Source organism: Canis lupus, chromosome 27 (genome assembly GCF_003254725.2).
Source record: "Canis lupus dingo isolate Sandy chromosome 27, ASM325472v2, whole genome shotgun sequence".
NCBI lineage: Eukaryota > Metazoa > Chordata > Mammalia > Carnivora > Canidae > Canis > Canis lupus.
The window spans coordinates 18,767,828-18,789,927 of record NC_064269.1 but is presented as its reverse complement, the minus strand read 5'-3'; the positions used below and the strand labels follow the sequence as shown (position 1 = coordinate 18,789,927).

Below are 22,100 nucleotides of genomic sequence, written 5' to 3'. Positions count from 1 at the left end.
GAGTTTTGGAAGACGTGTCAGTCGCCATGAGCTTGACAGCTTCCCAAGACTTACAGACTTTGCTAATGAGATCGGTGATGATATTAACAAATATGATTTTTTATATATAACTTCATTACATAATGAAGTTTGTCAACATTTTGGAACATCTGCAGAACTCAGTGAATCATTAATTTCCAAGCAACCAATGAATGATATTATAAAATTATGCATGTAAGTAAATGATCCATCTAAATAGTGAGCTAGACCAATGGGTCTTAAAGTAACAGTCTGGAATGCTCATAGAGTTTTAAATTCCACATCGTACTACTAAACTTTAAGAAACTACAGTTTGCCAAATTTGGGGTATGATATAAAGAAAATCCACAATTATTTGGAAAGAATTTTAAAGTACTCTTCCCTTTTCCAACTATATATCTGTGTAAGGCCAGATTTTCTTTATAGATTCGACCAAAACAATAGCAACAGATGGATACAGAGAGAGATATGAAAATCTAGTTGCTAAGGCATATATTAAAGAGGTTTGCAAAAATGTAAAACAGTGCCAATCCTCTCAATGTATACTTTCTCATTATGGAAAATGGAATCACTTTTCAAAAAATACATTATTTCTGTTAGCATTTACTAGGTTGTTACCATTGTTTTAAATGATAAGTAAATATTTTTTGATGTTTCATATTCATATATGCTAAATATTGGTGGATATAACCACTTACAAGGTCTTTGGCATACTCAGTCACATTTAGGAGTATAAAGAGATCCTGAGACAAAAAAAAGTTTGATAAAGCTGGTTTAGCTGGTCATCGTGAGTGAAGAAGGACTGTTTGACTCACGCTGAACTGCAGGCACAGAGAAGACAGTATGTTTTGTGACATTTAATCCCAAGAGAAATATAAGTGGTTTTGTCATTTATTGATTAAAATATGCTTCGCAGACATCAGCCAAGGAATTTTTTTAAAATTTTTATTTATTTATGATAGTCACACAGAGAGAGGAGAGAGGCTGAGACACAGGCAGAGGGAGAAGCAGGCTCCATGCATCCGGAGCCCGACGTGGGATTCGATCCTGGATCTCCAGGATCGCGCCCTGGGCCAAAGGCAGGCGCCAAACCGCTGCGCCACCCAGGGATCCCCCAGCCAAGGAATTTTTAAAGAGATCCAGCATTTTAACAATCAGAATTCTTTGACTGAAAGCAACAGAAACAGGCAAGGGCAACTGGATTAGTCTTCCATTGTGTAACAAATTACCCACAATTTACCGACTTAAAACAACACATAATTATTATCTCACAATTTCCATGCAGTTTTAGAATTCAAGGAAGCTTGTCTCTTCAAAGCAAAAAGACAGTCACTCTTATAAAGGGATCACTGATCAGAAAGTCCACCAGGGATGATCTCTCTTTTCAGTGGATTAGCACCGTAATTACATCTATAAAATCTTTTCACCTTTGCCATATGAAGTAACATAATCGTGAGAGTGAAAAGAGAGTGAAAGCCCATCATCTTTGCTGAATCTATTGATTAGAAGCAGATTACAAATCCTGCCCATTCCCAAGGGGAGAGGATTATACGGTATGCAGGAGGTGGTCATAGAGGTGGGGGGGTGCCGTCTTAGAATTCTGCTTACCATAGAAATATAAACAAATAAGAGTGTTATTGGAAGTGAATGAAGTAGCCACATAATCAAAGTAGTGGCTGAAAAACCAGCCTTAGAAAGGGCAAGAAGCCCTTTTGCATTTCCTAAGAGCTATCAGAGACTTGCCCTTGGTATCAAGAAGACAAGCATTAATTGACTAGATTGTCTACTCAGCATGCCACCACTAGATGAATCAACTCCATATTTATTTATATTTTTATTTTTAGGGTAGCCTGGGTGGCTCAGCAGTTTAGCACTGCCTTCGGCCCAGGGTATGGTCTTGGAGTCCCAGGATCGAGTCCCACATCACGCTCCCTGCATGGAGCCTGCCTCTCCCTCTGCCTGTGTCTCTGCCTCTCTCTCTCTCTCTCTCTCTCTCTCTGTGTCTCTATGAATAAAAAAGAAAAAAAGAGAAAGAAATATATTTTTATTTTTATGTTTATATATTTTATATGTATCTATTTTATGTATCAATTTTTGTATATCAATACATACATATATATTTTTTAAGATTTTATTTATTTATTCATGAGAGACATAAGCAGAGAGAGAAGCAGGGAGCCCAACGTGGGACTCCATCCCAGGACCCCGGGATCACGCCCTGAGCCAAAGGCAGGCACTCAACCACTGAGCCACCAGGTGCCCCAGGAATTTTTGTTTTTTGATTTCACTTAATTGTTCTTGCTTCATAATGCACAGCACAGATTTTTTGGTTCACGTTCCTTCTCTCACCATCATATTCAGGCCTTCTCTCTGCCCTCTAGAATTCTTCCTCTTCGTCCTCCTTTCTTCTCCCTTCCTCCTCCTCCTCCTCTCTCTGTCTTTCATAGAGTGGGTGAGAGGTGATGGTTGTCATGACTAAACTTGCCCATACTTTCCTGGAAAAAAAAAATTGTGATCTTCCTAGGAAGTATTCCTGCCTTTCTCTTTCCTCTGAATTACAGCTCTCTAGGTGTAATTTATTGGCATTATTTTTTTTCTCTTTGTAAGCTTTTATTGAGAAGACACTATATCTGTTAAAAAGGCAAAAAGGCTTCTAAGAACATCTAGGCCAACACCAATTCCAGGTATGTTTTTTTTAAGATTTTATTTATTTATTCATGAGAGACACAGAGAGAGAGGCAGAGACGCAGGCAGAGGGAGAAGCAGGCTCCTTGTGGGGAACCTGATGCGGGACTTGATCCCAGGACCCCAGGATCACGACCTGAGCCTAAGGCAGATACTCAACTGCTGAACCACCCAGGCGTCCCCAGTTATGGTTTTTTGATGAGCCTATATAGTTGGAAAGGGTCACTGCATTATGTCATTTATTCACAGATAAACATGACTTTCTCTAAAGTGCTAGGGACTTCATTGAATGAAGCTAGTTCTGAAAATGCCATTTTGAATTTGTACTAAAGGAAGATGAAGTTTTGTATGTATTACATTTATAAAGTGTATGTATGTGTACACATATGTGTGATGTTTACGTATGTGTGTAAACAGTGGCTAAAATGCATTTCCCCGCTTCTCTTTTTTTTCTTCCTCTAGTCTTCCTGTGACTTTTACCTTTTTTGACAGAAATCTAAAAATACATACTCAAGAACCTGATGGAGAAATTTCTGTAAATTTTAGATTTATTTTACCTAGGTAATCTGCACAATTATGGTTCTTATTTGTAGGTATATACGACTCAGTTTTTTTTTTCCTTCTCTTCAGAGAAAAAGAAAAAAAAATTGTTCTCCCCCTCCCTCCTCTTGCCTCTCCAGCTCAATCTCCTTATTTTTTTATTTTCGTATTTCATGTTTTAGCAGCCTTCACTGCAACCTGATAATATTCCCAGTATTTCCTTTAATGGTATATTCTGAGTCACTTAAAAAAAAGGTATGAATTGTAAAAGCATTTCTTTCCTTCCTGTGTCAACATTTGAAATGAAAAGCAAAGAGTCTTCTTTTTCTTGTTGCAAATTCCAGCAGCAGGGCTTGTGTGGCATGCTGTCTGTCCTTCCTGCTTTTCATTCCTGCCAAGGTCCTTAGCCGCCCCAGGGAGTGGTTGATTCCTGAGTGAACAGTGGATGGGTGTGACAGATGCCCCCAGGCGTATGTCCGGAGTGGGGAGGAAACTCCCCTTCCTCTCCAGTCTTCAGAGAATCGCTTCAGTCGGTGTCCTCGGTGACAGCGGAACATGGCCAATGTCGGGGGCAGCCTCTGTTTCTGTTCTTGGACTGCAAGTCCGAATGCTCAGCATGGACTTGCTTCTGGATAGCTTTGTGCCTCCGATGCAATGCAGAGCATTTCATGTTGCACAAAAGGATTCACGCAGATTTTGACACAAAACTTAAAGATTCCTGTGCACTGGAGAGGAGAGTCTGTGTGAGTTTGAGACATTAACCTTGGCACCTTTACTCCATTAGAACTAGGTAGCTTAAAATGACAAAAGGTAGTGAGTAAAATAAAAGCTTCTTTTCCTTAAAATTATATTATCGTTAATCAACTGTCCTTCCTGCCCTCTGAACACCATTATACTAGTAAGCTTACCCAGTACTCTAAATTAGCGACTATACACCTGCTAAAAGTATGCATTCTAGAGCTAGCATGTTATTTTTATTTTTTTTAAGATTTTATTTATTTATTCATGAAAGACGCACAGAGGGAGGCAGAGACACAGGCAGAGGAAGAAGCAGGCTCTCTGCAGGGAGCCCAATGTGGGACTCGATCCCAGGACCCCAGGATCACACCCTGAGCCAAAGGCAGATGCTCAGCCGCTGAGCCACCCAGGTGTCCTCGCATGTTATTTTTAAATGCTTCTAAAGTTAAACAGAAGCTCACCTTCAGGAATTGCCTTAATTCAGTAAGATGTGCAGAGGTGGGCAGCTACGTGGTCCCATGGACCAGTGACAACACAAGAGTCACAAGACTTTTTCTCCACAAACAACTCATGTCTCTCCACCTACTGGGCTCTAGACCTGTTCATATATTCAAATCATTGTAAAGAAATCGGACTCAGGGTCACCATGACAACCTTAATACCTCCTTACACTCTTAATAGTGCTTCTGAATTGAACTTTTCTATTGAACTACCAGGCCGGTAGACTAATATTCCTTATATACCTGGATCACTTTCTTTTGAGAAAAGATAAAAGTACTCCAAAAATACAAATAAAGTTTAGCAGAGGACAGCAGAGGAAAAGCTGCTTTATCTCTTCTACCTTTGAATAAAGGTTAATAGAATAACTTTGGAATTAGATCAGGCTCAAAACCTTGCTCTCCCACTTGGATGGCTCCATTCAAAGTGAATCTCTATAAATTCTCTTATCTGTAAAATGAGTGTAATGGTTATGTGGAAATAAATGAAGACTAACCAAATGAGAACAAGCTCTGTTGTTATACATGATCTGGCCATTGCCCATTTTTATAGTCAGTCTCTTAGTTGCACCCATGAAAAGCATCATCACAGTGTGATCATGTACCACATGCTCATTAAATAGAAGTACAGTCTCTGTAGGTGTTTGAAACCACTTCTATCTGATACGTTTTTCTTGATGTCGGTGCTGGAGTTTGGATCAGAACTGGGTGAATGTGGAGGAAGTCAGCTTGTTCTTCCTGAGGAATTACGTCAGTTGGAAAGGCATATCAGTTGTAGACAAATTGCCTGTGAATTTGTTAGGAGAATCTGAAATTGTTCATCCCATTCATTTCACTCCTGGGAACTGTCCAAGCCCAAAAGAAACTCCTAAGTCTTAATAGGTCTCTAAATTCATCCTGAGTTTAGGATGTATCTGGGGAGACAAATGAGCTTAAAGCTATTGCAGGTATTAGAGGTTCTATGACAAGAATTCTCATGTGATGAGAGACAAGGCACCTTATCCTGAACAGGTAGGTGTCTTGTTCCTCACTGTATCTCCAGCATCTACCACGATGCCTGCAACATAGTATATACGTAACCAGCAGTTGAATGAATGAATAAGTGAATAAATGGATGAATTTCCCAACTTAGATCAAGGAGCTATTATGAAAATAAGAGGTGTCACCTTGCCTACTACTTGCTATGTAATTTAGATATTCCCGTATGTTCCTTTTTTTTCACCAGAACTCCTAAAATCTGGTTGAACTAAAAATAACCAAGCGATTGATCACAGAATTTATAATGATAGGCAAAGTCACAAATGACTATTTTGGTCACCATCTCTCCCCCTCCAAATGCAGAATTCTGGAAAGGAAATGTGAATGAACACATTAAATGGAATTTTAAAGCACTGTTCAATGAGCAGGAAAGATGACTCAAAGTAACTTCTTATTAGCATCCATGTGAAGTGGTACCAAATTTGAACTTTAAAAATGTTAAAGTTATTCAAATGATTTCACAGAAATATATTCCAAGCCAGTTGGTTCACACAGCCTTTTGGAGACCATACACATCCACATGACAGGCACAGTTTCTTGCCTTTTGTATGACAGAGTCCTCGAGGACAAGGATTTCAAGACAAGAGACATGGCTTAGCATCCAGCCATTACTAGTGTGCACTGCATCCCCACACATCCATTTATCCATCCATTTGTTCATTTATTCGGTCACTTACATAACATTGATTGGCCACGCAGAATTTCTCAGGCAGTAGGGCTAAAAAGTGAATCTACTATTCCTGCCCTCGAAGAGCTTGGTTTATGATGTGAGATCAATGATGAACACAAGTGCAGCTGAAGACAGGGTCTGGCGGAACTTATTCATTCAGTTATAAGATCTGAAGCACAAAATGATAACTACAGTCTCTGCCCTTGAAAAGAACTTCTATTCTTGTCAGCAGAAAACTCGTGTACACAGATATTTAAGATAGAATGTGGTAGGTGGAGGCAGGCCCTTAGAAGGCAGACAAAAATTCAGACTTGGGAATTCTCATACCTTCCTTCTCCTTAGCCCTACATCTTTCACATAGCTTGGGGTGGGGTATGTATAAATGGAAATGGAATCAAAATTCATTTTTTATTGATAAGTAAGCATGGTGTTTGCTCTAGGTATGAAACAGGTAATTGCTAATACGTTGCATTGGCCGATAAATTCTGAGATAGGCAGCAGAGGTCAGACTATGAACAGCAGCCTTAAGAATATGAAAGATATTCTATCCCTGGTCACAGTAAAATGAACAGAGAGTGGATTTAATATACCACTAAAACTATGAAAAACACATGAAACACAGGTGATGTGATTGGCTAGGGCACATTAATAACCATTGCCAAAGAGTGTAAAATGAAGTCTGTATCCATTTAAATAACATGATAATTAGAGGAGAGAGCAGAGTGCTTCTTTTTCTCCATGAAAGTGATATTAAACAATTAAGCCTAGGAAGCTGTCCCAAACACAACTTCGATAGATTGGGTCTTTCTGATAGCTTGCACTTTGCTGTACAAAACCTGTTATTTTTCTTCTGATACTGTGTAGCTGCTACCCACAGTTTAATATGGACATGAAGTAATTTTTTTTTCAGGTCTATAAGGAACTTTCTTTTCAAGACAAATGATTACAAATTTTATGGATTTTTAGTAGTCATTGTACATCATCAGAGAAGAATAGGCGCTGTTTGTACTTGCTGTGCTTCTGGCATGGATTAAGAACCTACGCAGAGAATTGTAAAGAAAAGCATTAGCCTTAATTCAGAATTAATCCTTCATAAAGGCCTAACTGCATATTTCCAAATAGTATGTTCATATTTATTTAGGTATTTCCTGAGAGACTGTCAACTTATTGGCACAGGTTATGATCAGTAAATTCCATTAGAAAATAAGGATTTCCAATTCACCATATTGATTTATATACAGTATATGGGCTGCTGAAGTGAGCACTATTTATTTATTTTTTGCACTATTGATTTATATTTAATTAATTAACCTTTTTAGAAAATATAATTTCCCATGTGGTTCAAGAATGGTTAGTTGGTATGTGGCAATGGCTAAGCTCCTGAAATCTCCCTACATGAGGTGACTAGTGCTGTGACTTTTCTTTGGATAGGTACAGTCAATAAATACTGCATTTAATCATTGACAGTGGCATATCCTGTTAACCACAGAAACAGTGGTATCTGTTAAAGAACCATATATACCATTATGACATTTTGGTGCAAACAATAATTTGGACTGTGGTTTTATAGCAATTTCTCAGTGTTATTCTATGAATCAAGTTGTCTTTTTGGTGAATTTATTGATTTTTTGACATTAAATTAACTTCCTTTTGGGGCTCCTGAGGGGCACAGTCAGTTAAGTGTCTGCCTTTGGCTCAGGTCATGATCTCAGGGTCCTTGGACTGAGTTCCACATTGGGCTCCCTGCTCAGCAGGGAGCCTGCTTCTCCCTCTGCCTATGTCTCTGCCTATCTCTCTCTCTCTGTTTCTCATGAATAAATAAATAAAATCTTTAAGAAAAAAAAGGCTTTTACACATCCCAACTATTTTGTTTCCATGTAGTTTCCCTGATTGAATAACAGATTGAGATACGGTTGTATGGACTGGGAAATAGAAATCTCAAACTTCATTTCTTGAGTCTACTTGAGTGTCTGAATAAGTCTTTCAACCCATATGAGTGCAGACTGTATCTTATTAGAAGAAATTAGGACACCTTGATATGTAACTTTTCTCATGCTGGGGTAATGCAATATGTTTATTAGTCATCAGTATACTATTCTACTCTCTGTGCATATATTTGAACTGTATTTTTAAAAATCTTTTAAGAGGCTATTTGTTTCAACTTTTGGTTGAAGCAGCAAACAGAGGAAAAAATAATAATATTTTAAAGCTTTAGTTATTTATTTGAAAAGATGTGTCCCCGTTCCACCTCTTTCAACACATGTGTTATTATGGGTAACAGCTGTGAACTCCAACGCTGGTAGTAAATACGCAGAAAGTCTTTCAATCTTAGCACAAATGGGAGGTCAGAGATGAAGTTCAGACAAAGGCTCTGGCTGGACTGCAGCTACTTTCTGCAGCATCCTGTGTTCGCCACATCCTACTATTATTAGAAATGAGAACTCGCAAGTAAGCAGATTATTTTTTTGTATTGTTTTAAGAAAAAAAAATGAATCACAGGGACAACCTAGGCTTACATTAAAGATATAGGCTAAGGTACAAAACATGATCTGGTGTCAGACCACACTCAGTTAAATTCCTTATACCTAAATCTCTCTTCCAACTTAGGTGTGAAGTCATGGACTAGTCATTAAAGTGCTTCTACTTGGGCCCTACCTCAGACTTTCTAAATCAGAATTTCAGAAAATGGAGTATGGTTATAGGACAATTTTAGATGATTCAAATACCCACAGGGCTTTGTGAACCACCCCCTGACTTTTTATTCACTGATTAAAGGAATCAGTCTTTCAGTTCTGAATCATTCATTTATTGACTTAATATTTATTAAGACACTTTTCATTGCACAGTACTGCGCTAGTTAGCATGTAAAGAATAATACAGTATAAAATACATCTGTGTCAAGCATTTTACTATCTAATTTGGGTGACAAGAGGTATCCTCAATATCTATTAATAAATAAACAAGAGGTATTTGGACTATTAAGTAGTATTAATAGTATAGCATGTAACATCCAGAACAAGAGAAACATCATTCTGTTCTGATCAGATGACACTTGGCATAATAATCTCTCTTGCTTATCACTTTATTTGATTATTAAAACTGCTCTCAGATAGATATTATTTAACAGCAGGGGAAATTGAGTCCTAGAACTGTCAAAATTCAAAATTGAAAGTTACATGACCATTAGAAAACCGAGAAATAAAATGTGCTCTGTGGCTAACACCTACACCAGTATTCTTCTCACTGTACCTAAATTACACCTCACATAATTTTTCATTGTTGTTACTTAAGCTGAGTCCATTTAGAGATAAAAGAGTTTACTGATAATGAATACTTTGGTGGAAAACCAGACAAGAGAAATAATTCCAAATAACTAAAACTTCCTTCCTCTCAATATGTATTTTATGTTCAGCAACTGAGCCATATAGCAAGGATTTTGTTCTTTAAAATTTGTGAGAGAAGTCCTGCATATGGTGAATGTGTTAGAGGAAAATATAATTATTGTGTTGGTTCATTTTATGTGTCAATTTGGCCAGACTACAGAAGTAAATTTGTGAGGGGAGCCCCAGCATCCTTGAAGAGCTCAGTGATCATTCTTCTCTGCAGGCCAGAATTTATAGTGGGAACTGCTGTCATTAAATTAGGAGACCTAAATGGAGTGGGGATCCTGGTACAGCAGAAGCCAAATGATGACCCTTAATTGCCAAAGTCAAAGTGGTCATGGTTCCATAATGAACAGCAGAATGAAGAACAAATCAGAATAGTCTGACTTGTAGAGAACTAGGGCATTGACTGGTTGATCATGGTGTTCCTAGAAGTGAAATATATAGGAAGCCTACTAAATTCTTCCTTGATCTGTATGAGCAGAAAAGTCCAAGGTCAACTGAACAAAATTTTTAACTTGAATCATAAAAACAGAGTTATGACCCCTTGATCAATCCCCAGATATGAGCCACAATGAAGAGGAAGCCAGGTCCCCTTGAAACAGAACCTCTGAATCTTGCTAAAAATTTATTCTGATTAATCTTTCTCCAGCTATCCCCAAAGGGACATGCAATCTTTAATCAGGGTAACTGTACATTGGAGAAAAAGGAAATGAGCTTTCAAGGACACTGGGCTTACTGGACTTTGGCTCTGAATTGACACTAATTCTAGGGAACCCAAAATAAAATGTCACTCTGGTCTTTTGGTCAAAATAGGAGCTTATGGAGGTCAGGTGATCAATGGGGTTTTAGGTTAGAACCATCTTGCAATGGGCTCAGTAGATGTCTGAACTCATTCTGTGGTTATTTGCTCAGTTCAGAAAGGCATAATTGAGGAACACATGGGTGGCTCAGTCAGTTAAGCCTCCAACTCGATTTCAGCTTAGATTATGATCTCAGGGTGGTGAGATGGAGCTCTGCATTGGGCTCCACGCTGGACATGGAGCCTGCTTAAGATTCTTTCTCTCCATTTCCCACTGCCCCTCCCTCCCACCCTGCTCACATGCTCGCTCTCTCTCTCTCAAAAAAAAGAAAAAATATATATATAGTTTATAAATATTATATTTTATATATTTATATATTAAATATATATTGTTAGATATATATTAAATATATTATTAATATTTATTATATATATAAAATATGTTTAACAACTGGGAGAATTCCCACATTGGTTCCCTGACTTGTGGAGTAAGAACTGGCCAAGTGAAAGCCACAGAACTACCTCTACCTAGAAAAATAGTAGACAAAAAGAAATACCTCATTCCTGGAGGGACTGTAGAGCCGAGTGCCACCATCAAAGACTTGAAAGATGCAGAGGTGGTGATTCTCACCGCATTCCCATTTGACTTGCCTATTTGGCCTGTACAGAAGACAGATGGCTTTTGTAGAATGATGGTGGATTGTCATAAGCTTAACACGGTGGTGACTCTGCTATACCAGATGTGGTTTCATTGCTTGAGAAAATTGACACATCTGGTGCCTGATATGTGGCTAATCTGGCAAATGCCTTTTTCTTCATCCCTGTTGATAAAGACTACCAGAAGCAGCTCGCTTTTAGCTAGCAAGGCCAGCAAGACGCCTTCACTGTCCTACCTCAGGGATCTATTAGCTCTGCAGTTCTGGGCCATAATTTAATTTCCAAGAATCTCAATCACCTTGCCCTTCCATAAGATGTAATTTTGATGATTACATTCATTGATGGCATTATGATGATTGGACCTAGTGAGCAAGAAGTAGCAACTGCTGTAGACTTATTTGTAAGCTATCTGTTTCCCAGAGGGTGGTAAATAAATTTCAGGAACCTTCTATCTCAGTGAGAGTTTAGGGGTCCAGTGTTGTAGGGCACATTGAGATATCCTTTCTTAGACAGGGGGTAAGTTGCTGCATCTGGTTCATCTTACAACCAAAAAAGAGGCACAATGCCTAGTGGGCCTCTTTGAATTTTGGAGGTAACATAGTCTTCATTTGGGTGTGCTGTGCTGGCCCATTTAGTGAGTAACCCAAAAAGCTACCAGTTTTGTGTGGGGCCCAGAACAAGATAAGGCTCTGCAATAGGCCCAGTTGCAGTGCAAACTGTCCTGCCACTTAAGCCATATAATCCAGCAGATCCATTGGTGCTTCAAGTGTCCCTAGCAGAGAGAGGTGCTGTTTGGTGCCTTCTGCAGGACTCTATTGGTGAATCACACCACAGACTCTCAGGATTTGAGAGTACAGTCCTGCCATCCTTTATGGGTAGGTAACTATACTCCTCTTAAGAAACAGCTTTAGACTTGCTATTGGGCCTTCATAGAGACTGAACACCTAACCATGAGCCACCAAACTATCATGCAACTTGAGCTGCCCATCATGAACTGGATCTTATCTTACTCCCCACCAACCATAGAGTTGGGCATGCACACCAGCACTTCATCATCAAATAGAAATTGTATGTATCTGATCAGGCCCAAGAAAGCCCTAAAGACACAAGTAATTTACATGAAGAAGTGGCCCAAATGCCTGTGGTCCCCACTAGGACTACGCTACTTTTTCTCTCTCAGCTTACATCCATGACCTCGTGAGGAAATCCCTATAAACAATTGGTGGAAGAAGAAGAGATGATATATAGTTACCACACAAAGTGAACAACTGCTTCTCTTTGGGACATCCCCTGAAGGACAATGGGAATAGAATGTCAAGTGACACTCAGTGAACAGAATGTCAAGCAGTGCACCTGGCTATTCACTTTACTTGCAAGGAGAAATGGCCAGATTTGCAACTGTGTACTAATTTATAGCCTGTCACCAATATTTTGCCTGGGTGGTCAGGGCCTTTGAAAAAAACATGATTGGAAAATTTATGACAGGAGAGACTGGGGAAGAGGCATATGGAATGGACAAAAATATGAAGATACTTGTGTACCTCATGAATATTTACCAAAGAGTGACCATAGCAAAGGAAGATTTTAATAATCAAATGGATAAGATGACCTATTCTGTAATATCCAACTACCTCTGTTATGCCCCAGTAGCTCATAAATCAAGTGATCATAGTGGCAGGGATAAAGGTTATGCATGGGCTCAGCAGCACAGACTGGCTCACCAGAACCAACTTCTCTACAAACACACTGGTGAGTGCCCGATTTGCCTGCAGCAGAAACCAACACGGAGTTCTCAGGGTGATAAGCTAGCTACCTAGAGATGGATTGATTACATTGGACTACTTCCATCATGGGCCAGTGTTTTGTTCTTACTGAAATAGAAGATGTGGATTTGCTTTCCCTGCATGTAATGCTTCTACCACAACTACCATGAGTGTACTTATCGAATGCCTATACACCATCATGGTATTCCACACAGCATTGCTTCTGATCAAGGAACTCACTTCAAAGCAAATGAAATGTGGCAAGGGGCTCATGCTCATAAAATTCACTGGTCTTACCATGTTCTCTACCACCCCAAAGCAGCTGGTTTGATAGAATGGTGGAATGGCCTTTAGAAGACTCATTTATAGTGCCAGCCAGGTGGCACTACCTTGAAGGACTGGGCCAAGGTTCTCCAGAAGGCTGTACGTGCTCTGAATCAGCATCCAATAGATGGTGCTATTTTCTCCCATATCCAAGATATGGAGTCCAGGAGTTTTGGGGTGGATATGAGAGTGTCACCACTCACTATTATCCTAGTGGCACACTAGCAAAAATTTTCTCCCTCTCTCCATCACCCTATGTTCTGCTGGCCTAGAGAGCTTAGTTCCCAAGGAAAGAATGGTTCCACTAGGAAATGTAACTATGATTCCATTGAACTGGAAGTTTAGATGGCTGCCAGGCCACTTTGGACTCCTCATGCCTCTGAATCAACAGGCAAAGAGGAGAGCCTCCAGGTGGGCTGGGGTGACTGATCCTGACTACAAAGGGGAAATTCCATTGCTACTTCACAAGGGAAGAAAAGAAGAGTAGGTCTGAAATACAGGAGATCTCTCAGAGTATCTCTTAGTAGTACTGTGCCCTGTGATTAAGGTTAATGGAAAGCTGAAATAACCCAGTGCAGGGAGGACTACTGATGGCGCAGGCCCTTTATCCTACCAGGTAAAGAATCATAGCCAGCTGATGTGCTTGCTGAGGAGACAGTGGAAGAAGATATTTATAAACACCAGCTGCAGCCATGTGACTAATTATAGAAATGAGGATTGTAATTGTCATGACTATATTTTCTTGTTTTATTATGAATACATTGTGTGTATAAAACAAATATGTTTGTTTTCCTTACCATCTGATCCTCTTATCATGTAACATAACATGTATTGATTTTATATCATAGTATTTAAATACTTTCAACTTTATGTCATAGTATTTAAGTTATGGGATATTAAGAAGAGGAGTAAACATTACCCAAAGACTTTGCATTCTCTTCTGGGGAAAGTGTGTTTTAATTGTATGTGAAATAGTTGTATAATGTTGGACAGAAGTATGAGTTTATTTGGATTTCTGTGAGTATAAAGTTGACAAGAGTGGACTTATGATGTTTATTTTTATATGTCAACTTCGTTAGGCTACAGTGCTGGATACCAGTTAAACATTATTCTGGATGTTTCCAGTTAAGGTGTTCTTTGAATGAGATTAGCATGGACATCAAGGACTTTGGGTAAAGCAGATTATCCTCCATAATGTGAGTGGGCCTCATCCAATTAATTGAAGGCTTTAATGGAACAAAGACTGACCTCCCCCAAGAAAGAATTCTGCCTTTTACCTTAAACTGCAAGCTTTTCCTTGAATCTCTAACCTGCAGATTTTGGATTGACCAAGCCTCCATAATCTCATGAGTCAATTTTTTAAGAACGCCTTTTTAAAGACTTCTTCTGACATCTGCATTTAATTTCTTAAATCTATCATCCTCCGTTTCTCTCCCCATCTTCTTCTCCCCTCCCTCTCCCTCTTTCTTTGCTCTTCCCTCTCTCTCCCTGTCCCAGTCTCTCCCCCACCCTCTCTTTCCCTTTCCCTCCCTCCTTTCTCCTTCCTGTCTCTGTCTCTCTTTCTCCCTCTGTCTACAGATAGATGGGTAGGTACATAGATATTCTATGTCCTGTCATCTTTTTTAAAAAAATAGTCTTTAGTTCTAAGCAGAGCATGAAAAAGTAGGTTAGCTTATTATCTATTCAGTTGGGTTCCTTTGGTCATTGTGTTAATAGATCAAGCATCCTTTTATTTATAACCCGACCCAATTTATAATTCATCAAGATAAAATAGGAAGCATCAAGATTTTCATTTGATTGTGACTCTCTTGATACCATTTTAGAATCTTCATATGCTGCCTGTTGTTTGACTTACCTGTAATCAATAATTATGATACCATGTGTTTTCGTAATGCCTTATTATTTAGAGAAAATGTTTACGTATTAATTAGTCACATCTAACACAGTGTGTTGCACATAGTAGGCAGTCCACACACCTATTTAATCAATTATGATGAAATAATGAGTTTAGGTCATATTATTTTCTTTTTCATTTTTTTAAGACTTATGTATTTATTTGAAAGAGTGTATGAGTGGGGAGGTGGGGCAGAAGGAGAGAGAGTCTCAAGCAGACTCCCCACTGAGCACTGAACCCAACACAGGCTCCATCTCACCACCCTGAGATCATGACCTGAGCTGAAACCAAGAGTTGGATGCTCAACCAACTGAGCCACCCAGGGGCCACTCCTTTTTTTTGGGGGGGGGGGGCACTCCTTTTTAATTCTTGTTAAATTTGGAGGGTTCTTTGAAGACTTACTAATGAGCTAAGCAGAAGGAAACTAGGAAGACTGTGTTAATGTGATTAATTTTGAGTTCCTAAAGCCAGATGGGAAAATGATACAGGTTTGCTCCAGAACTGAGAGTGATAGGAACTATTGTCAAGTTATTTTACTCATTTGGAAATGTTCATGTCTCTGTTCATGTGTGTCTGTGTGTGCATTGGCCTACTCAAGCTGCTATGATAAAATACTATAGACTGGGTGGCTTTAACAGACATTTATTTTCTTACAGTTTTGGAGGCTACAAGTCCATGATTCATGGGCCAGCAAGTTCAGTTTCTGGTGGGAACTCTCCTCTTCACATAGTAAATAACTGCTTTCTCTCTCTGGACTCACACAGCCTTTCCATGGTGCCTCTTTGAGAGACTGCTCTCTGGTATCTCTTCTTACTATCATTATGGCACAGGTCCTGTCAGGTTAGGGCCCTACCCTGATGACCTCTTGTAACCCAAAGGCCTTATATCCAAATACCATCACAGTAGGGGGTAGGGTTTCAATATATGTGTTTGTAGGGGACATAATTCAGTCCATAACAGCGTGTAATGTCAGTTGAGCCACACTTTAAAAAATAATTTAAGTACATTTTAAACTAAGGAGGTTTGTTTTTGCAAATTTCTTTGTACCTTTTTGTGTCCACAGCAAAAGAAGAAAGTATAAAAATACTGCCTGCCGTTACTTTCTGAGAACTACTTTTTTAAAGTATGTATTATTAAACTACCTTTTAAATCATGGAAAGAAATTATAGATATGAAATGAGACTCTTTCCTTTGAATCCTATCACACGGTTAAACAGCTACTGTCATTTATTTCACTCACCTGCCAATCTTTCCCAGAGGTATTCGTAATGGACATTATGATATTTTCACAAACTTATGTGGTCTCCTTTTATTCATTGAATAATATTTTGTAAATGCATTTATGCAATTAATTCAACACACATATTGGGATAATTTCAACCGTTCAGTTTTGATGAAGCAGAACAACTTTCATTTGCTGAATTTTACAAAATAGCATCAATTTTCTTCAATAGATCGGCCCATATTACCGTGTCCATTGCCAACCAACACTCCATTTGCCTACCTCATTTATCTCTTAACGCACACAGGATCTTTGAATCTTCAAAGAAGGCACAGAATTACATAGAGATGATATTGGCTCAATTTATCCATAGTATTATTTATATTCAGCAACCAAGACTGATGGTTTTCCTCAACTGATCTCACGCTGTTCCAATTACCATTCTTTCCTAAGCTTGCCCATAATTGGGTGAAATTGAAAAGCTTATTCTGTATGGAAGGTGGAGTTCCTAGTCTAACTTAAAGCACAGAGACCAAAAGAAAGTTGGTTTGAAAAAAAGTATAACATCTTTATCTGAAGAAGTTTTCCTTCATCTCCACTTTGAGTATAATCAGGATTTGCCACACATGTCATTTGCTTGGGTAGATGTATGTAGCTATGAACAATTTAATAGAGGTAAAATCCTCTTTGTATTTAGTTTCACAAGCAGAAATTTAAGCCTTGAATATTGACTTTGAATGTGGTATGCTATTATAAAATGAGCATTGAAGAAGGTCCAAGAACAACGATTCTCAGTTTTTCCTGAGATCACATTTGACAAATCTTAGACACATTTTGGGTTGTCATGCCTGGCTGGGGAAGAAGGATGTTATTACCATCTAGTGAGTAGAGGCCTGGGACGCAGCTATATGCTAAACACTTTACATTGTACCAGACAACCGCTCCCCCTGCCCCCACCAAGATTTATCCATCCCAAAACATTAATAGTGCCAAGACCAAGAAACCTTGGTTAAGTAAGATTCCTGGGGGAGGGAGGGGGAAGCACCTTGTTTCTTTTTGTAAAATGCTTTTCTCTAAAGACTATCAAGAAATTTGGATAAACTAGTCTCCCTTAAGTATCTGAATCTTAATTTTTTATTTTCCGGAAGAACCACTCAAAGAATTATTTCCATATGCTGAAACGTGCAAAAAAATGTATATAGCTTGGCACAACAATCATGATTCAGTATTTTGACATCTGTTCTCTAGAGATGAGAACAGCCTCATTTTACTACCAAAAGGAGAGTAAAAACTAGCTATTTCTACTCATGACCATGAGAAATGATCTTAAGGAGAAAAAAGGCTCCAGAATAGAAAGGAAGACTCTAAGCTGCCTACAGCCTATTCACTACTATTCCCAGTACCTAGATAGTTTCTGGCACATAGTAGACATTCAATAAAAATACCCTGGCTGACTTTCAGAGGCCCCCTCATTTTTCATTCAAGCATCATATACCCTACGTTACACAGGATGATTCTGAAAATTGTCAAAGTGGCTTAGGCTTCCTACAAGCCATATCATGAGCATGAGGAACAGGAAATGTTCCTTTGCTCTCTGCGCTGGCAATCAAAAGATATGAAAGGCAAACCATGACTGGTCAGCTGGTCCTAAACATATTCCTCCTTCTACAGTTGCCTATCATCCATTACTGAATGTAAATTAATTTTTAAAATAATTATTTTAATGAATTATATTCAGGATTAGTAATTCCGAGACTTTGCAAGTTTAATATATGGAACAGAATTCAGAGAGTCAAATTTTATATAAGAGTTTCTCAGGCCAGGAACTACGCCATATATTGAGAGTGGGGCAAGAAGTAGAAAATCATCTCTGATACAGCTTTGATCTGAGGATGAGGAATTCTTGGACATTTTTCAGAGTCACTTGCCTTGATTGGAGTCTTGGCCACACTCCTCTGCCACCTGCTCTTGAAAATTGGGTAATGAGTGCCACGAAATACTGATTTGTTTTGTTTTCCTGTCAGAGAACTCAGTGTACTCTGCCGTGGTTTTGGTGTGTTTGAGAAGTATTTGGACTCCAGACAGAGCAGGAAAATTCTATTATTTGGGGACACATCAAGTCTTCCTTTGTCCTATCAAGAAATGAACTCATTAGAAATATACTACCTGCTTCCTAAAAAATTTTTGTCACAGGTTACAAAACTGCGTCTGGGATCAAAATTTCTTAAAAGGATATTCACATTTCTAGAAAATATGACAACACTAAAGCATATAAGAGTGCAAAACAAGCATCTGATCTCTTTAGAACAAAGGAGGTTGGAGATAACTCTATCCAAACTCAGTTCCTCTTCTATGTTTTCCTTCCAGCCATGCTCATTTAGACCAAATATAGTAAAGGAGTATGGTGCTGAAACATTTTCATACATAAAGGAACTGGCAAGGTTTATCATCAAGTAGAGTTGCATTTGGGGAAAACAGTTTACTTGGCTTGATGACTGATTGAGTTGTAAATCATCTCCTATTTCCAAAAGAAGGTATATAAAATGCATAAGATAGAGCACTTAAAATAAATGTCAAAAGGAAAAAACAGGAACTATTAAGAGGAAAAAAATGTATAACCAGTGACTATATTAATAACTAATACTTACTGAATATATACTATAGGTAATATCTCTAAGAGTTTTCTTTTTTAATTGATGTATAATTAACAGAGTGTTATATTAGTTTCAGATGTACAATATATAATTCAACAATTTTTATATTGCTTAGAGCTCATGATGATAAATGTACTCTCAATCTCCTTTATCTATTTCACCCATCCCCCTACCCACCTGCCCTCTGGCAACCATCACTTTGTTCTCTGTATTTAAGAATCTGCTTATTTGTCTCTTTTTCCTTTGTTTGCTTTGTTTCTTAAATTTCACCAGTGAATGAAATACTATAGTATTTGTCTTTCTCTGACTTATTTCACTTAGCGTTAATCTTCTGGGTCCATCCATATTGTTGCAAATTGCAAGATTTCATTCTTTTTACGAAGTAATATTCCATTGTATATTATGTATGCCACATCTTCTTCATCCATTCACCTATTGAGGGACATTTAAGTAATTTTTATATCTTAGCTATTGCAAATATGCTTCAGTAAACATAGAGGTACAGATATCTTTTCAAATAAGTGTGGGTTTTTTGTTTTCTTTAGGTATATACCTAATAGTGGAATTACTGGACCATTGGTAATTCTATTTTTTTTTTTTTTAAGAATTCTTTATACTGTTTTCCACAGTGGCTGCACCAAATTGCATTCCCACCAACAGTGTACAAGAGTTCCATTTTCTCCACATCCTCACCAACACTTGTTATTTCTTGTCTTTTTGATTCTTCCCATTCTGACAAGTTCTAAGGTGATAACTCATTATGGTTTTGATTTGCATTTCCCTGATGATGAGTGATGTTGAGCATCTTTTCATCTGTCTGTTAGCCATTTATATGTCTTCTTTAGAAAAATGTCCATTCCTGTCCTCAGCCCATTTTTAATCAGAGTATTTGGGGGGTTTTGATGTTGACTTGTATGAGTTCTCTATATATTTTGGATATCAATCCCTTATTGGATACATCATTTGCAAATATCTTCTCCCATTCATAGGCTGCCTTGTCATTTTGTATTGATGGTTTCTTTTGGTGTGTAATAGCTTTTTATTTTGGTGTGGTCCCAATAGTCTATATTTGCTTTTGTTTCCCTTGTCTGAGGAGACACATCTAGAAAAATGTTTCTATGGCCAATGCCAAAGAAATTACTGCCAGTGTTTTCTTCTAGGAGTTTATGGATTCAGGTCTCACATTTAGGTCTTTAGTCCTATTTTGAGTTTATTTTTGTATATGGTGTAAGAAGGTGGTCCAGTTTCATTCTTTTGCATGTAGCTGTCCAGTTTTCCAAGCATCATTTAATCAATAGACTTTTTCCATTGTATAATCTTGCCTCCTTTATTGTAGATTAATTTTCCATATAAGCATGGTTTATTCCTGGGCTCTCTAGTCAGTTCTCTTGATCTACGTGTCTATTTTTGTGCCGATAGAATACTTTTTTGATTACTAAAAGTTTTTGTAATATATTGACTCATATAATCCTTGGCTCAACATTATTACATGGACACTTTTGTTATCCCCATTTACCTACAATCAAGCTACAAGACAGAGAGATTAATAATTTGCCCAAGGTCACAGAGCTAATAAGTGGCAGAACTAGGATTTGATTTCAGATAGTCTTGCTTAGACCCTGTGTGCTAAACTAGGATGTCATCCTGCCTTCCAAACTTGGTGACAGCACTTTTCTGAGCTTCCAGGCAGGCAAGGCAAGACTCTTCAGTACTTTTCCCAAGTGATAAAAACTTGAGAAAATGATTGGATAGATTGTAATATGAGTAACATTATGATTAATTGCCATTTTCCACAAGATCCAGATGTGTTCTTCAAAATACTGTTTTTCACATCCACCCTCAATAAAAGGGTTCTTTTTTTTTTTTTTTAGATTTATTTATTTATTTTAGAGAGAGAGAAAGCATGGGAGGGGGAGGGAGGAACAATCTTCAGGCAGACTTCCTGCTGAGCACAGAACCTGACATGGGGCTCAATCTCACAACCCTAAGATCATGACCCAAGCCGAAACCAAGAGCCAGATGCTAAACAGTCTGAGCCACCCAGGTGCCCCAATAAAAGAGGTTTAAGTAGTAACTCAGTGAATATAACTAAAGTGATTTGAAATCCAACTATCCTAAAGTGAATAGCCGTGATGCTTGGATGTGATTTCTCTCATTGGTCCTTATTTTATTTGCATTTGTAACAGTCTGTAATTGTCTTGTCTACATATTTACCTATTTTTGTATTGCTGGCCTCTTCTACTAGAAGGGAGTGTGAGGATCTGTTTGCCTCAGCCATCTGTTTATCTTCGTTTAGCACAGAGTCTGGCATGGCAGGTACTCAAAATTATTTCTTGAGTAAATTCATGAGTGTATGAATCCTCCAAAGGCAAAGAGTTCTGCCGAAGAACAACCTCAAGATCCTTACAGTATAAATTATGATGCTATGTACAATTTATAAATTACGACGAGTAGGAGTTCCTTAAGGAGTTCTTGGTAGGGTAGTCCTGACTGCCATTGACGAGGAAGGGTGCTGACTCTCCTACTTGTTTTCTTCTTCTTCCTGAGCTCTGATGTCAGGGCCAGAGTTGGGTTCTGTAGGATCACCCCACCACCACCCAGCAGCTCACTGGGAACCTGCTGCCGGTGGCAGTGACAGGGACAGAGAGGAAGTCCACACTCACACCGCAGCACTGTTCCCTTCAAAGTTCTTGGCTGCTGCTCTCAATGGACAGTTGTAAAACCAGACTTACAGAGATAACACTTCACGTGGCCTCCCAAGAGCAGGTGGTGCCTCCCCTGAGAGGCCCAGGCCCCAGGCCCACATCTGGCTTCTTCCCACTCCCAGGTCTCTTGTCTCTCAGTGCTCCAGGCAATGGCCTTAAGTGGCCAGAGCCCTGTGTTCCCTGGGCCCTATTTGGGGGCTTAACAAAGCCTCCAGTCCCTGGCCTCGCTCGGCCAACCTTCTCTGCCCTTTGTCTTCTGCAGTGTTTCAGCCCTAAGAGGAACACGTAGGGCAAGGCGGACACTAGACCCCTTTTCAGCTCAAGGAAGAGAAAATGTATTTTTTCAGCAATGACTGGGTAGGCCAGGGCCCGTTAGTTTAAGTGAAACCAGAAGGTATTTGCTCCCGGATTTTCTCTAAAGAAAACTGCAGCTGAAATGCTGGTTACATCATAATTCTTAAAAGAATGTAATGGCTGTTCTAAGCTTTGTTTTCACAGGTTACGGGTCCA

General features: G+C 38.7%; 1 protein-coding gene and 1 long non-coding RNA gene across 9 annotated transcripts in view; one reads left to right on the top strand and one right to left on the bottom strand.

Annotated features, from left to right (window-relative positions):
* FAR2 (fatty acyl-CoA reductase 2) overlaps nucleotides 1-22,100 on the top strand; it is a 131,786-nt gene that overhangs the window by 63,788 nt on the left and 45,898 nt on the right. For 2 of the 8 annotated variants that reach the window (XM_049102967.1, XM_025455504.3), the window contains one exon: nucleotides 16,073-16,132. The exons of the other annotated variants lie outside the window; for them this stretch is intronic. The gene's annotated coding sequence lies outside the window, so the exon portion shown is untranslated. The remainder of the gene's footprint in view (nucleotides 1-16,072; nucleotides 16,133-22,100) is intronic. 8 annotated transcript variants of the gene reach the window in all.
* LOC118352578 (uncharacterized) lies at nucleotides 1,998-22,049 on the bottom strand. Its single transcript, XR_007406616.1, has 3 exons — nucleotides 21,100-22,049; nucleotides 10,929-11,031; nucleotides 1,998-3,968 (listed from the first exon to the last, which is right to left on the bottom strand). It is a non-coding gene; the product is annotated as an uncharacterized LOC118352578 (long non-coding RNA).